Source organism: Pinus tabuliformis, chromosome 3_2 (genome assembly GCF_031772625.1).
Source record: "Pinus tabuliformis cultivar Carrire ecotype Pingquan chromosome 3_2, CPIR1, whole genome shotgun sequence".
Lineage (NCBI taxonomy): Eukaryota > Viridiplantae > Streptophyta > Pinopsida > Pinales > Pinaceae > Pinus > Pinus tabuliformis.
This window is the reverse complement of record NC_142302.1, coordinates 580,475,935-580,494,459: the sequence shown is the minus strand read 5'-3', so window position 1 is coordinate 580,494,459 and position 18,525 is coordinate 580,475,935.

Below are 18,525 nucleotides of genomic sequence, written 5' to 3'. Positions count from 1 at the left end.
ATAAATATTATAAACCTATATAAACCCAAAAATAAACATGGTTGACCATGATTAACCACAAATGATTTTCATATTGACACAATCTTTGTCACAATGTGACATTGGCCATGGTTGATTTACATATTGAGACAATCTTTGTCACAATGCATTGTTGGACCATGCTTGACCATGGTTATCACAATGTGATGTTACCAAGATACAATCTTTGTCACAATGTGACCATGGTTGATCATGATTGATTGTAATGTAGAGACAATCTTTGTCACAATGCAATGTTGGACCGTGATTGATTTTCATATTGAGACAATCTTTGCCACAATGTGATATTAGAATATGGTTGACCATGATTGATTTTCATATTGAGAAAAGCCTATTATAAACCCAAGGTATATAAACCCTAAGATAAATATTATAAACCCTAAAATAAACATGATTGACCGTGGTTGACCACGAATGATTTTCATATTGACATAATCTTTGTCACAATGCGATATTGGACTATGGTTGACAATAATTGATTTTCATATTGAGAAAATCTTTGGAACAATGCAACGTTGGACAATGCTTGGCCACAGTTGACCATGGTTGATTTTCATATTGAGAGAATATTTGTCGTAATGTGACGTTGGACCATGGTTGACCATGGTTGTCACAATGTGATGTTGGACCAAGAGACAAACTTTGTCACAATGTGACCATGGTTATTGACCATGGCTGACCATACTTGATTCTATTGTTGAGACAATATTTGTTGTAATTTGACATTGGACCATGGTTAATCATTGTTGATTTTCATTTGAGACAATCTTTATCACAATCTTATTTCTTATTACCTAAATTTCATATATTTTCCTATACGATGCCATCAGATGATGATCATACATTCATTCTGATGATGAGTTTCATCTCTTTTTACCATAAATTAGGGTGGAGTCTGCACTAAAGCAACTCCATTGTCACTACAAGATGCGACGCGAACAACATCATTTGAATAAGAAGAAGCGGAGTGAGAACTAAGTGGAGATATGGGTGGAAAAACGACATATATGGCTAATGACCTCAAAGAAGGAAGCAACATCAACTCTTCATTGGGATTTATGAGAACCTGTAGAACTTGTCTTATTGAAGGACGCAGTTTGGGAACAAGATGCGAGCAAACAAGTCCCAAAATGAGTGCTTATTTCATCTTCTCTTCATCAAAATAACCATTCAATCTCTGATCTTCCACCTCGATAACTTGTCCCTGACAATAAATACCCCATATCCAATCTACCAAATTCTCCTTTTCTAATAACAGATGTCGCTCCACCACCCGCATGTCACTTGCCACCTCCCACATGATGACCCTGAAACTGTAAACATCTAACTCTGAAGTGGCCTTACCTATGTAACCACATTGGGGCGCTTAGTTTCAAGGTGTCCCTACTAGCTTGGTATTGACAACCGAAGATGTCTTGTCTTGCTCAATGAGGTAGGTGGGGCTGAAATCACTGAGACGAGCATTGAAGTCTTTGTCAAGCATAATGTTGTTGGCCTTAATGTCCCGATGTACAACTTTTTGCTCCCATTTTTCATGAAGGTACAACAACGACAAAGCTAGCTCGCATAAGATTCGGTGCATCAACGCCCAACTCAGAGGGTGATGATTATGATTCTAATGTTGTTCCCCAGGTTTCCAGAAGATGAACTTGTCGAGGCTTCCATTGGGCATGTAGTTGTAGATGAGCAACAACCCATCACGCTCATGGAACCACCCCTGGTACCGCACCTAGTTGTATTCCATTCAAACTGTCATAACACCAAGCACAATTTTCTAAAAAATTACCCAATACCCGATCCATTACCCGATGCACTTATATATTTATCTATTACCAGATGTGTTGTGGTTGTGCTAGTTGTAGATAAAGATTCACGCGAAGCATATTCCCAGCATATCGAATCTTCACCATTAATTAAAAAGTAAACAAGCCTCCTTCCGCCGGTTGAAATAGGAAGCCTTCAACTAAAAATAAAGGAGATAATATGGTGAAAATTAACCTCCCCATCTTGGATTTTCCTATAAAAGGATTCTTTTTGGAGTGAATAAAAAATTCTCAACTCTTATTTCTTCTATTTAGATATCCAAGGTGTTATTTATCATCAAACCTTTTCACCCCCACATTATTGGAATCTCTCCTCTCCAACCACTAAGATGTTTTCATTAAACCCTCCACTTTGTCACCCCCTCAACATATTCACCATACCATCAAATTTGTGCTTGACACCCATCTTCCTAATACCTAGCCATATTGTCTTACTCCTACCAAGACAATTGACATTGACATAAAAATCTAGCCATTGTTGCAAATATGCATGATTCACCCCACCACCTTACCCTATGGATCAATAGCTTGGTAATCCCTAAGAAGCAAACCCATGAATGGAATCTAGTCACTAACTATAGAGTTTTGAATAAATTTATCATAAAAAGAAAATGTTCATTTCATTGTATCCAGGATTTGTTGGATCATTATACTTTGAAGCATACTTTGGCTAGTAGAGGCCACACGGAGGTTGATGTGAGCCTCATGCATGTACCAATTGTAGACAAACTTGCTATGGGAAAATGAAGGGTAGTAAAAAATAATTTTTTATGTAGGTGGTTATTATCTTGACCACCTTAACATTCTTGATTAATGTCATGTTTGCATCAAACATACAACACTCAAAATATTTAAAAGAAAATTATTTCCGTTTTCTCGCGACTGCGTCTAATTCCATCATTATTGAATTTTTGTGCATGTGTCATTATAATATTTTATGCATCATTACATCAAAATAGCCTCTTTTTCATAAATATATTGCATCATGTTAGCATTGTGATATTGAATTCATAAAAAAATATATTATGAATTTTTTGTCGTATTCACACAATTTCGTTTCCATTCTTCTAAAGAGTTGTCATTTTTCATTGACCAAAGAAAAAACCAACCTTTACCAATCAACAAAAAATTCATTTGTATAAACCGATGCACCTGTCCATAATTTCAATACAATTGGATGGTTAGGTGGCTCATGGTATTTGATAAACCTCCCTATAATAATAGTGAGGTACCTTTATATTTCTTGAGGAAGTTGTGGGTAGAGTTCAAGTTAGGACTCCATGTCAACTACTTTGACACGGGAGATTCCCACGGGGTGTGTGTTGGGTTTGCACAAGATAGACAATAATGTTAGGCGCAACCTAGCACTAGGCCCTCATCCACATGGACAAAGGCCTAACCACGTGCCCAACATCCTCTAGTAATGGATAACATTGTTGCAACAAGAGAAACCAACAACTCATGTTACATGAGGGTTGGACCATTAGAATTTGAAGCATACTTTGGCCAAGAGAGGCCACATGGAGGCTCATGTGAGCGTCATAGATGTACCAATCATAGGCGAACTTGCTATGGGCCAACGGAGGGTAGTCGAAAATAAAGTTTTATGGATGAGGTTATTATATTAACCATATTTACATTATTTATTAATTTCATGTTTGCATCAAACATATGACACTCAAAATTTTAGAAGAAAATTAATTTTCTTATCTCGTGACTACGTCTATTTGCATCAATATTGAATATTTGTGCATGCATCACTATAATCGTTGACTTGTCGATTGTGTCAAAATAACCTCTTATTCATAAATATATTGCATCATGTTAGCATTGTGATATTGAATTCATAAAAAACTATGTTATGAATTGTTTTCATATTCACAGATAATTTCATTGTCATTATTTTAGAGAGTTTTGATGGATCATAATGAGTGAAATTTGCAAAACTTGGTGTGAGGAATAATAAGGTCATTGTTAATACAAGAATAAAACTTAATGTAAATAATCATATGGTATTTGTGAAAGGAAGGATATAGAACAAGAGGTTACAAACTTGTATTTATATATTTAGGCAAACATATAGCCCCCCTTAATCTTATCTCTTCTTTTCAAAGATCTCAGTAATGGGTGACTGAATGAAGATGGGTTGCACTTTTGGGCCACATGTGCGATGAAATTTCAAGATTTTACTCTTTTATCGAATTGAAACCCTCAAAATTCATATAAGCATTGTGAATTTTGATTCGAAGTAAACAGACAATTTGTGAATAATTATGTTGTTCTTCTAATAGCATTTTTTGCAAAAAAAATTAGTGTCGTATAATATGTCAATTTTCCATTAAATCAAATGCTTGTACTTGCAAATTTTCATACACCTTGAGAGGCATGGAATATTTTAGGGGCGAATTTTCGCCCTTAGGCGAAATTAAGGGGTTTTAAATTTTTAGTGGGCAAATATTTTGTATTATAGTACATTTTTACAAATAGCCTCAAATAGCCCACCTTATTTTAAGGGAGAGGGTAAAAAAGTTAAATTTAGCCCTTGAAATTAGGAGTTACAACCTTCCATTCGCCCTAATTTTCAAGAATAGGTTTTATTTAAGTGAATCTTATGGGCCAAATACAATATTTATAAAAGAGGTATGGTAAATTAATAAAAATATAATTTTCAAGAATAGGTTTTATTTAAGTGAATCTTATGGGCCAAATACAATATTTATAAAAGAGGTATGGTAAATTAATAAAAATATAAATACATGAGAGGTATGGTAAATAAATAAAACATTTTTTATATTTACTCCATAAGTCACCTTATATACATGCAAGGGTGTAAACAAATAAAAATATAACTAAAGTGGAGGTATGATAAATAAATAAAACCTCTTTTTATACTTACTCAAAAGGTATGGTAAATAAATAAAAATATAAATAAACTAGACGTATGGTAAATACATAAAACCTATTTTTATATTTAGTCCATAACCCTCTTTCTATTTATGAAGGCTCAAAAAAGAGGTTTTATTTAAGTGAATCCTATGGGCCAAATACCATATTTGTAAAAGAGGTATGGTAAATTAATAAAAATATAAATAAACGAGGGGTATGGTAAGCAAATAAAATATTTTTTTATATTTACTCCATAAGTCACCTTATATTTACGAACACTCAAAAAATGCGTTATATTTAGGTGAAACCTATGGGCAAAATACTATGGGCCAAATACCATGGGCTAGATTATTATTAATACCATGCAAAAAAACATTACTAACCCTAATATTAGTATTAATAAAAATGGCACATGATATTGAACCATGGTATTCACGTGGAATGTAGCCTATTTAAATGGGGGAATTAAACCAGCATAGATCCATCTTTACTCTGGATCTACTAAGCCCCCAGAGGGATCAAATATCGTGATATGCAAACTAGCATAGAGTGAAAAAATATTTGATCCCTCTCGGGGCTTGGTGGATCAAGAGTAAAAATGGATGTTGTAATTTAATGTATGTTAAACATTTTAACTTGGTTAAAATAAAAAATAAAATAAAAATCAATTATTAATTTTATTAATTTTTATAAATTACTAATAGTAATTTTTAAGCTCCAAGGTTATGATAACCCATGGTAATACCATGGTATTCATGTGAGCATAGACTATTTAAAGGGGAAATTCTATCATCTTAGATCCATGTTAATTCTAGGTCTACCAAGTGCTCAGAGGGATAAATAGATTTCATCCGCTAAGAGTGGTAGTTGTGGAGTTAAGATGGATATAGGTTGGTTTTTATGATAATGAAGATATTAAATAGACTTAGGAAATTATATTGTAAAAACATCTTAAGGTGAATGGTTAAAGCTACATTTAGTCACTTCACAAAATTTAGTAAAAAATACCAATATCTCCATTAATATTGGTTTTTAACTTTTTTCTGATTTAACAAAAAAAATTCAAAACAATGAAACCTTATCACTCTTTCCGCATCACCCTCATAGAAGATTTCTCACCATTTTTCAAACATTCTCAATATGATATCTTCATGAAAAAGTTTAGGTACTGATGTTGGATTAGTTGTTTGAAAATAAGCTGGTTTGTACAACCTTTCATCTTATGTTTTCTTTCTATTCTTAGTTTGTCCTAATGATCTATAGGGGTTGGAGCCACTGCACCATATTTTCCTAAAAGGTGGAGATTGTTCACCAAAAAGGAAATTAATATACATGTTACAATGTTGTTAAAAAATGACCTATGAGGGTAGTGAATTATGCTAATAAGCAATTTAGATTAGGAGAGACATAACTAAATTTTATTATTTAATTGAAGATTTCCAATTAAAATAATAATAAATCTACATTTATATATTCATATATTGATTGAAAGGATTCTCACAATGTTCACTTCTTTCAATTAGATCCGCTTCAAGCCTTTGGGATACCTAATACTTTCTTATATAATATAGTTGGGGCTTGCTACTTGTTAGCGTGTTGGGGTAAACAAACTTGATGGGTTTTTTTTTTTATCTTGCAGTTGGAGTCTATGGAATAAGAAAGAAATTTGATAACTTGAAAAAAGTGGTAGCTTGACAAAAGTTGTAGAGAAAAGATTAATCTCTCCTACCTTAACAGAAGTCATTGTGAATATCAACATCAACATCTACAAGATCTTTGTTGTGGAATATTATCAAAACTAATAGAAGGATATGAAAGAGTGTATTGTAAGAACCTTGACAAACACGGCCACTGAAACTTGGAACATTGTTTGTAGGAAGAGAAAATTATGTTTCTTTTTTCCAAACATGTATGTTAGTATATTACAGTTTAATGAATATGTTTTCTTATTATCATATATGGTTTCATACTTTAACAAAACATTCGCCAAGACTTCACAATGTTTTATTATTCAGTAAAATATTTGCCAAGATCTTACAATATTTTATAATTCAGTGAAAGATTCTCCATCACTGTACAAGATAATATAATTTGGTGAGAGATTCGCCAAAAAAATTATATATACATATTATATTATTGATAAAATCGCCTCCCATTTCTCCTATGTATCATGAGGATTAGCCCATTTATTATACATATAAATTTAGGGTGGTTCTTAAAGTTTTCCCTGATAGGGGGTCTTGTGTTTTAAGGAAGTTGGTTTCCTAGGTGTTAAATTAATGTAATTATTTAGGATTTTGAGTGATTTTACTGAAAATAGGAATTAATTAAGTATTCTGAGGCATATTTGTAAATGTTCTTGAATGTTGGAGAACATGAGAGATTTAGGATAGTTGAAAGATTTGGGAATCAGTTGTAAATCCTAGAATAGGAGTTGGTTTCATGATTTGAGGAACTAGGGACGATCCTTAGGGATAAAGAAGAGATTTTAGGATTTTGTTGAGAAGGTTATGGATCTAAACCAGGAATTGGTTATAGAATCCTTTTGTATAAATGTAAGCCTAAAAGGCATAGAAAGGGGTTAGATGGTTAGCTAGTTAGGAATCAGAGGTTTGATTATAATCCTATGAGCAGGTAGGAAAACAGAGGCCACTGATTAGAAAATCAGGCCAGAGAGACAGAGAGTCTCATTATGTAATCATTTGTATATATATATATATATATATATATATATATATATATATATATAGAGAGAGAGAGAGAGAGAGAGAGATTCAATTCTTGAATTGTTTGAGGGTGTGTATTGATAAATCAAAGGGTAAATTGTGTGTGAATTAGAGTTTCTACATAGTATATGTATGCAGGTGGAGTTCGAGCAGAACACAGAGTAGTGTGAGGATGAAGGATCGTGTTGGATCGCTTGAATCAATTTGAAGGATCACAGTTGAGGTTCAGGAGTGACAGTGATTAAAGTATGTAGAGTAATTCCTAGAGGGAGTTGTGTTGCAAAACAACCAAAGGCCAAAAAGCCTGGAGAAGCCCGAAACTAGAGAAGAACCTTGAGAAACCACATTAAAAAAGAGTAAAGAGAAGGATAAATAAATGAAATGACGATGCGCAAGAGCCATTGGATCTATAAGATCAACGAACGAGGTTGAAGGCGATGGGTGACCAAGATTAAGTCGCATAACATAAAGTAAAAGAGATGAACGGTAGAGATTAAACCCAAGTGCTAGCGGAATAGAGGAGTGGTTTCCTTAGGTGGAAGTGGTTTTCGCGTGGCATCAAAACTGTAAGTGGTAAGTGAAAAATGGACCCGATAAAGTTAATGAACCATATCTTAATTCAATTGAAGTCCAGATGTGATCGGACCATCCGTTGAATCCGTGATTGAACGGGTATTGCATGCTAAGCAAGTGCGGAGGAATCTCTGAAAAATGGACGCGATGAGAGTTTATGCAGCGAGGTTAAATCTTGTTGAGATCTGGTGATCAGGACCGTCTGTTGTTGGTCTGATCGAACGGATATCGCATGGAGAAGGTGTGTGCATGTTAATATGTTGAGTGGACCTGATATGGTTATGGACGTGAGTTAAATTTGTTTGAGTTCCGGAAGATGAATGGAGATGTCGCGACAACCATTGATCTGGTGGAGTGAAATCAATGGTGGAGGTTGAACGCGATAAAGGTAAGCATTGAATGTGCAAACACCGTGGAAAAGTGGAGTATTTCTATTATACGAAGGTTATAATAGAAATAAAGTGGATTAATGAATTGGGGTTAAGTTGAGTTTAACCAAAATCTTAGACCATGGTATGAATAAGAGTGAGCGGATAGGTGGAAATCAACTAGAAGGCTAAGTAATAACGTTTAAGGATTAACTGAAGTTTATGAAGGTTGAGTAAAGTTCCGCTCAAATGTTAATGAAGGTTTAGACTATTAAATAGTCAAATATAATGTTTCCGCATGAGGTTTAATTAAGAAGCCTAAAGCCTTAATTTGTGAAGGTTTGACTAGGTAGGGAAATTGTAATTCCTAGGATAGAATAGATTACGTAATTTATATGCATACTGTGGGTTGAGCCAGCTTAGGCTGACATAACTTTACCTTGTAAAGTCATCTAGAACTCACCACTAACTTGTCTTCTGGTCTTGGGACCACTTCCCAAACAATGTTTCTGATAATGAGGACATACCCCTCAACCATGGAATCAACCCATATTGTTTGTTGCATTTCTTCCTCAAATGAGGATGGCTCAATCTCTACACTCTCGCTCATCAGAGCCATGAAACTAGTGTATCGATATGGTGACCTCCTCTTCCTTCACTGTGATGTGGGTGCTCCCACATTCTCTCTTGCATCATGCATCAATTTATCATCCTCTCTAGTGTGCTTCATTCCATCTTTGGAAGTCTTTGCATGAGTGGGTGCTTCCACTCTCTGTTCCTCTGCATGTGGCTTCTCCACATCATCACGAGGTTCCTCCTTTGGAGCTAAAAGTTCCACTTCTACATGTAACTGAAGCTCCCTCTCAAGGGAACATCTCATGGCCTTCTCTTAATCGAAATTCACATCTCTACAAACCATTGTCATCATGTTGGATGGCAGGTACACCCGATAGTTGTGAGGTGTATCAGTATACCCCACAAAAATTCCCAAATCAGCTATTGGATATAGATTTTTCTATGCATGCTTGGTAACATGAAAGTAGAATGGTGAACCAAAGATCCTGAAGTGCTCCACATCTAGTTTCTTACCTGAAAAAGCTTCTTCTGGTGTACTCATCCTGAGTATTCGGCGAGGGATTTTGTTCTGCAAATAAACAATTGTGTTGCATGCTTTAGCCCACAAGTGCAAAGGTATATCCTGAACATGTAAGATTTCTTGTTCTGCTCCCAAAATACTTATTTTCTTCCTTTCAGCCACCCCATTCTGTTATGGGTTACAAGGTGCTATTAGCTCCTATTGAATGCCTTTTGATGGACATAAGTTCTTGAATTCATTTGACACATATTATTCATCATTATTTATTCTGGGAGCTTTAACTTTCACGCCAATATCTTTCTCGACAAGTGCTTTAAATTCACAAAATTTATCAAAAGTATAATATTTCTTTTGCATGAAGAAAATCCAAAACTTATGGGAAAAATCATCAACAAATATTATATAATACTTGTACTTGGTTGTGGATGATGTCAAGAATAGTCCACACACATTTGAGTGAACTCGATAAAGGATCACTTCTGCTCAACTGTCTTTATCATGAAAGGAACCTTTGGTGTACTTCTCCAATTTACACCCTTTTCCTGTGTCTCTCTGCTCTAGTGTACCCTTGGTAAGTCCTGTAGAAATTTGTTGCATGATCTTCAAAACTCTGTGGTACAAGTGACCCAATATTCTATACCACAAATCACCAATGTATCAGCTCTGTGCCTTCTCTACTTTTTTTCTCAAAGCAATGGAATCTTCTACATCCAATTTGTAGAGGTTCTTCACTCAAACCCTGATCCGCTTCACCTGTCCTAAGGCTATGTGTCAAATGAAATCCTTTCCCTTACTAAATATCAAATCGTAGCCACGGTCCTCCAACATGGCAACTAAAACCAAATTCTCCTTTAAACCTGGAAAATACATGACATCCTTTAATTTGAGGGGAGAACTAGACTCCCTCTGAAAGGTAACAATATTGATGTCGATCGTGCTATACCTCCTATCATCTCCCATCTCGATGTGCTTCTGGAGGTCCTTCTCCTCTAAGTCATTGAAGAACTCTTTGTTGTCAATCATATGGAATGAGGCTCCACTATTCCGTTACCACACACTATCCATCATTGATGTCACCATGCAAGTGATGAGGGTGAAATCTGGCTTGAATTGTGAAGCAAGGGCTTCACCTGCCGCTCCTCCTGCACGGGGGCTTCACTAGCAGAGCAATATCATACCACGTGCATTCATATTGGGGGATATATATTGCGGAAAAAATGACATAATATATTGAGCATATAATAGGGGGTAAAGGGTTTTTATATTAGGAGGTACAAAAAATGGAGCTCAAAGTTAATGAAAAAATATAAAGGGGTATAAAAAATGTTAACGAAAATATGGATACCTACAATATCTAGTGATAGTAGGGGTTTTTTAATTTGGAAGGTGTATTGGGTTCATATTGGTAGGGGGTTAGATAATGTGATTTTTAGAGGTATTTTCCAATATGTAGTCAAATTAAGGGTATTTTTTAGTATACTATGAATGCACACGCTATGTCATAGGTTCATTCAGTGAAGCCCTCATGTCCTCCTGAGGGCTTCTTACTAGACTTATTTTGTGGACAGTTTGTGGCATTGTCCCATCTTGTGACAGTGAAAACATTTAATATTCAACATGTCCTTATTCTTTCTGCCTTGACTGGAATATGAATTTAAATGGGATGAATTCCCCTTCCCTTTCTTCATCTCCCCAGCTAAGGCACAGTTCTCCTCATCATCATGCTTGAATGAGGATCCATCTCTAATATTCCATCAGATCTCTTCTTGTACCAAGTTGGACCACAATCGTTCCCACTTTGGTAGCTTCTCTCTCCCATTAACTGAGTCTTAGTAGTTGTACCAGCTATTGGGAAGTCCTAGAAGTGCTAGGCTCTCCATATTTTCTTCAGCAACTGTAACACCGACACTTCCAAGCTCATCCCGACATTGGGTGAACTTGGTCAAGTACTTTGGTATTGTATCGTCCTTCTCCATCTTGATATTTCTGAGCTTTTCCTTCAGTGCCAACTTCCTATGGTCACTATTGTTTTGAAACAGCTCGGTCGAGGCCTTCCACATTACAAATGGAGTTTCCTTACCGTGGAGGTTCTAGAAAATATGATCTTGAACTCCTTCTAGGATAATCCTTCTCGCCTTTGCCACACACTTTCTCCACTCTGCCAGATCTTGAGCATCAGTTGTTGGAGGCTTAGGAATATCATTGTCTATGAATTTCTTAAGCCCGTTGTCTTCAAACACTACCTCCATCTTGTCCTGCCAAGAAATATAGTTCAAATTTCCCTCAAGGGCATATTCGAGCCTCAATCCATAGAACAACATCTTGCTGACTCTTTAGTATGACAATGAAAATTTGATTTCTCCTGCAAAACACAAAAGCATATTCTCCTCTTCTATAGTGATTTCATCTTTGATACCATGTATTAATTCCTTATAGATTCAAATTTCAGATTGTAATATGCTAAAACAATTTACTTGAATCTACTTTGCCCATCAGCGGAAACAATAATTGATTGATAAAATCACGAAGCAGAAAAAGGAAGAATTTAATCATGCATAACACAATACTTTTCTGGGGAAATCAACAACTAAAAACCCCTTTTATCTGTATATTTCATTAATCAGAAAATTTGAAAAGATTACAATGTTTTTCTCAAGCTCGAGAAAACTCTGCACTATCACAATCTATCTCACTGCTTCACAAGCAAGCTCCCGCCAATACTTATCCAAATCTGCTGCATTCCAAGCTCTTATTCCCTTGCATAGTTTCCTAGGGAATTAACCCATATTTAATTGGGAAACTACTCATCCATAACTGCATAATCCATCATTAGGCCTTCCTCTGATTGCATGCATCATCGGTTTAATTTGGATGATTTTACCACTGATAATACACTGTCCCTGAACTTTAATCTCAATTGGGTCTTTCTTTGATCTGACGTGCATGAGTTAATTTTGAGTGAATCTTCAGTTTACTGATTGAGAAGTGTTTGTCACACCCCACTACTGGATGTCCCACTAATTCATCCATCATTTGGAACTAGTTTAACGAAATTTAACTCAGTTAAACTGAATTAAATGAGTACAAGTCAAAAGAACTCAACCTGGGCTCCTAAAATTTAGGAACCACTCTACATGACATTAGATAGACTCCCAAATTGAATTAACTAAGTCAACTAAGTCAAATTAACTTAGTTAACTATTACAAGTTGCTATGAGAATTAGAATTACAATTTAATTCAAGGAAAAAATTAAATTAGGATTTTCTTGTTGCATTTTTCAATAAAGAATAGGATATGGGTAATAGCTTTGACCATTTTGGGATCAAAATTAATTCCACTCTTTGCAATTATTTACCCCAAGAGAGTCCCTTCTAACACACCAAATATTGTTTTCATGGGATTGAGAGAAATACCCCATTTTGACACCACTCAAATATTTGCTTCAGATGATGTACATGATCTAATCTTCTCTTGGAAAACACAATAACATCATCCAAATAAACAACTACACTTTTGCCAATCGAGCCATGGAAAGTGATGTCCATCTCTCTTTGAAATGTAGCAACAACATTGATATGCCCAAATGGCATACACTTAAAAGCAAATTTTCCCCACTTGGTCCTGAAGGTAGTCTTGAGATGATATCGTTCTGCTACTAGCACTTGATTTTAACCAAAAAAACCATCTAGTAGAGAGAACATCTTAGACCCAAATACTGTTTGGAGGATTTTTTCCTTGGATGGCACTAGGTAACTATCTTTATCAGATGCCCGGTTGAGATTGTGAAAATAAACAAATAAACTTATCTCACCAAACTTCTTTCTGAGTGGGACCAAATTTGAAACCCAAGTGGAATATTTAACTTTAAAACTGATTTGAGCATCCAACAACTTCATCAATTCCTTTTGGATTAGGAGTTCCATCATAGGATGGACTTTCCTGAACTTCTATGGAAATGTTTTACCCCTTCTTTTATGGGAATGACATTTTGGATAATACGAGTATCATATGTCTTTAAGTCATCGTATGTCCATGCAAACACATCATGGTATTGCTTAAATAATTGGATGAAAACTAGTTGTTCTTGTGGAGAGAAACATGTATTGAGGTTTACATACTTTGAATCTTCTTGAGTTCCCAAATTGACTTGTTCACATGACAACTTGGTGCTTTGAGTCTTAGTGTTGATTGGTCCTCTAAATCAGTTTTGCAGGTCATATATTTTTTCCACGAGCACCACACATTTGGGCATAGTGTTACCTTTTATTGCATTAGATGCCTCCTACAAAGTCTTGTCATGCTCATCCTATTCTATGGCATCATCTTTAAACACGCTTGCATTAGACATGAAATGAAATATCTATTGGTTGTCATTGAAAACACAAAAATTAGTGACATTATCAGGCACCGATGGTTTATCTATAATCTCAATAGAAAAACCATTTCTTAATGATGAAATTTTAGTGGTTGCATTTGCTGCAACATTTCTAAGCCTAGGAATAAAAATAATATTAAAATCTTTGAAATAATTAATCAAACGGAATACCTCGTGCTAGTAGTTTTTTAGATTTCGTGAAACGCAGTGGATAGTATCCCATACCTTATGAATGATCACTTCTAAGTCACCAATTACCTTGAGCAACTCTACCTTTACATTGATGGATTTCTTTAGTCCAAGCATGAGTGCTTCATATTCAGCGGTATTATTCGTACACTTGAACTCCAAATGACATGATAGGACATGCTTCTTATTGCATGGGTCTATGAGTACACAACCAGCTCTAGAGCCATCCCGCCTCTTTAAACCGTCAAAGTATAGAGTAAAAATATTATTAGCTCATAAAATACTTCCTATACTATTATTATTATTAATATGTACATCTATATTACAAGATATATTAGCACCATACAGAGTAAAAGGAAGGAGCTCCAACTGTGTATCGGGCGGGACGAGTGATGGATGTACTTGATAACACTCGTGATAAGTTTCCAATAAGATCTTTAAATCCACAAAATAAACAGGCTCGTTATGACCCTCAAGTGGTGTCATATTTTATTTCATGTATGATTCACTCACCACTCGAATCTGGTTGTTTCTGCCCTTGTATGGAAGCCATAAATGTGACATGTAGCAAAATACCTTTGTAATTTACAAGACCAATCTCTACTCAATAGTACGCCATAGGCTTTGGGGATGTGCACCATTACAATATTTATACATTGGTGTACTCAATGATCAGATGATAATCAAATAAGAACATTCTTGAATTCACCAATAGATTAAATAAGGGATCTTTCTAGATGATTAATTTGTGCATCGGTTTTATCCCATTTAGCATTAATTTTCTTGGTAATGGATAATGGCATCGTGTTCATAGATGCACCAAAATAAACTAAAATGGAGGGAATAGAGTGTTAGCATCTAACGTGACAACATCAACCACAGATTCAAGGGCTCTAGAAGACTTACCATACACCTTTTGAGAAGATGAAGCTTTATCACCTGATGAAGGTTGTGAAAAGGCTTGGACAAGCAGCTCACATTGGTTTGCTATCTTCGCGAGCTCAAATATGGAAATATTATCACGAGCTATCTTCAAATCTTCAACAATATTATAATCAATCATTTCACTTTTAGGAGGAAGTATTGAAGTGTCTAGAGGAGTGGATTTTTTTAACACTTATGGCATAATAGACTTGTTTTTCTGCTGGGGGAAGTGTGCTTTAAATTAGTAGCATTTTCATACTTACATTGTGCATTTTGAGCAAGGTTGAGTGGTTGTGAGATCCTTCTTAATAGTTTCTCCTTCAGTGTCTGCCTCGTCACCTCTTGTTCATAAACGGGCCCTTTACTCCTCAAACTATATCAACCATTTTGTTTCTAGGGGGGGGGCTTCACTTTGTGGTTGTTCTTCAACACTCTTCTTATCAGCATTGAGAATATAATAAAATCTTTAATCACATGACCAACACTTGCACTTTCTTTAGACATTGTAGGTTCATCTATTACTTCTATTTCCTCAAACTTCTCATCCACTAGTATCGTGTCAACAATGTGTGCGACTAGAGCATTCATGTTGTGGTTCCACTATGGGCATGATTTCTCTGAATATCATTCTTGATGGAAAGATCAATTGTTATCCATTCCCATACTTCCAATATTCAACACAACATTTGAACAATGAGTAGATTTAGTCGGATGATTGTTGTTGTTGTTATTATTCCTTTTGAATGGAAAATACTTTGGGGGCTTGCTATTGGTAGAAGTTTTTCTTGAACTTCTCTTTATTTCCGAAACTTCGTTGGTGACTAATTTTAATGTCTTGGCCAAGCTTTCAATATCAGCAAAATCCTTTTGTTTAGCCTTACTCAAAGAAGGCTAAGACGTCGTTCCAGTCTCCTAGGAGTCTTTAGACTCATCATCATCAGTAATAAGTCTTGGGGGAAACTTGTTCAATATGCAGTTGAACTTCTGATTGAAATCTTTGACTTTCTCATTTTCCCCCATTTTGATGTTTCTGAGCTCTTTTAATAACATGACGGGAGTCTTCTCATCATCGAATTTCTCCAAAAGTAATTTCTTAAACTCCCTCCTACCATGGACTGAATTAACAGGCAGACTATGGTACCATGTTGTTTCTCTATATTTTAATGTGAAAGGAAAAATTATGCAAGCAATGTCATCATGTCGTACCTCTAACATCCATAGATGGATGTAGAAATCATCGATATGATCTTTTGCCTTAGTATTTTTGTCTGGATCAAAATTTGATAATAGCTTCTCCGAATGCCTGTGAATTTTATGAAGGTTATCCAAAAGAGCAAGAGGCCCTTAGTCCATCCAATCAAGGTCCTGATCAGCCATGTCTTCTTCTCTTGGTTCCTCCTCCTTTTCATAATCTGACGAGCCTTCTCCTTCACTGTTTAAGTCGCAGTTAAACTAAAAATCAACTCCCGATTGTTCTTCGTAAAAAGGTACAATGCCTTCCTCATACTCTTCGTTAATGGGTGGAAGTGTATCTTGTTGAACTAACTCTTCTGAAGACTCTTTTAATTCCTCAAGAGTGTCGAAAACCAAATCTTCCACTGATGACACTAATACACCATTACGAGTTGTTTCTTTCCTCTTAGGATGATGTAGGAGATTATGAGTAACAGGGAGTAAGTCGGTAGCTTTTGCAATCTGATGGGTTATAGGTCAAATCGCGTAGAGTTGTTCATAGATAACATCGTAGGCCAACTCTGGATGGGGCTTAGAAGACCCTCCTACTTCAGGAATAGGAGCTGGAATGGTGCCTAGAATATTACTTCTTTTTCCTGAAGATGGATGATTAGGATGTGTAGAGTTGTCAACCATATAAAATTGATTTCCCTCCTTCTAGCGCCATAATGTTGATAGTGTTGCATACTGCCAACATATGGGGGATCTCCGTGATATGCTGTCCCAATTAGAACTCACACCATTTGGTGTAGGATTTCTATCCGGAATACGACTCGACTATCGTTTACTTAAAGATATGCCTTGCCTTAAGCAATTAGCACGAGAGATAAGTGCACATGTGCTTTTGAATGAGCAAGAGAGTGTGCTGTGTGGAATGTTCAATTGTCAATGTATGAAGGTTATTTTGTTGAGAGGGAGAGAAAGTGGTTCTCTTAAATAAAAGTAATAGTACTAATCTAATGGAGACACACACACACACACACATAAGAGAAAATTGTTGGAAATCAAGCGAAATAGTTCACATAGATGCCATAATCGCTGAATCATTACAACACATTTCCAATAAGTTAAGCACAAAAGTCATTGAAATAGTTCAATTACTCTAGCACGTGTGAAAGCCAACATGAATCACAAACATTAGAAGAATAGTCTTAAACTATCCACAATCCATGCATGAAATTATGCTGGCAAAAATGGCTTTATGTATTAAGAAAATGTTCCAAGATACATAAGTACAATGAACATCACTAGCTCTATTAGTGGAGCATTAGAGTCACTACTTGCTCCCCAAAAGTACTAATGCTATCTCTTTAATGCCTATGGGAAGCCAAGGTTAAAATTCCTTTGCATGAGACATGAGGATCCTTTTATAACTTGAGGCATGAGTTTCCATATCCTCGTGACCCTTGACCTTCCAACTTCTAATGAACTTTGGACTTCTAGAACCTTTGAACTTCCAAATGACCTTTGGAATTACATATGGATCTTGGTATTACATGTCTTTTGGACTTCTATACATGGTTCTTTTGTCCATATATGACTCTTCGACTTCCACTTCTTTTTCTTTACAATGATTACATCATCATGTGATGTGGTCGTGATAAGTAATTATCATTGATGACTTGGACTCATAGTGATTGATGACATGGACTTTCTTCAATGGGTGACATGGTTGCCACTTATGTGCTTACTCTTGCATGCAACTTTCGATTGTTGATGTATCCACCCCCCAAAGGGTCTATGATATCATGGATTCTTCAGGGTGCTTCGATCATCAAGGCTTGAATTTTTTCTTCATTCTTTAATGCTTCCTTTATCTGCCTTATTTTCCTGACCTTCTTCATGCATGCTTTCCATGTTGTTCCTAAAACACCTATAACTACAATCACTCATGGAAAGCAACCATGATATTGAAAAATATCCTATTCTAACATGTTTTATGCAGATTTTATGTTTGTATCTCAGTAGTGTGCTTGGGAGGAGCAAAGAGAGATTTTAGGTGTAAGGGCACACTTCGAAAGGTTAAAGGGTTGAAGATAAGAATATTTAAGGCTTCAAGATGTGCTCATGTGCTCAAGAGGAGAGAGTAAAATCAAGGGAGGGCACATGGTGCATGTCTAAAGGATGAAGGATGATGGCTTCCCAAGTGTGTTGTGTGCTTAAGGGAGACAAGGAGAGCACAGGGTGCAGAGCTAAAGGATGAAGTGAAAGGCTTCGAGGCTTAAAGTTGCGCTCATGTGCTAAAGAAGGAAAAGGAGGGTGCAGGGTGCATTGTCGAAGGACGAAGGACAA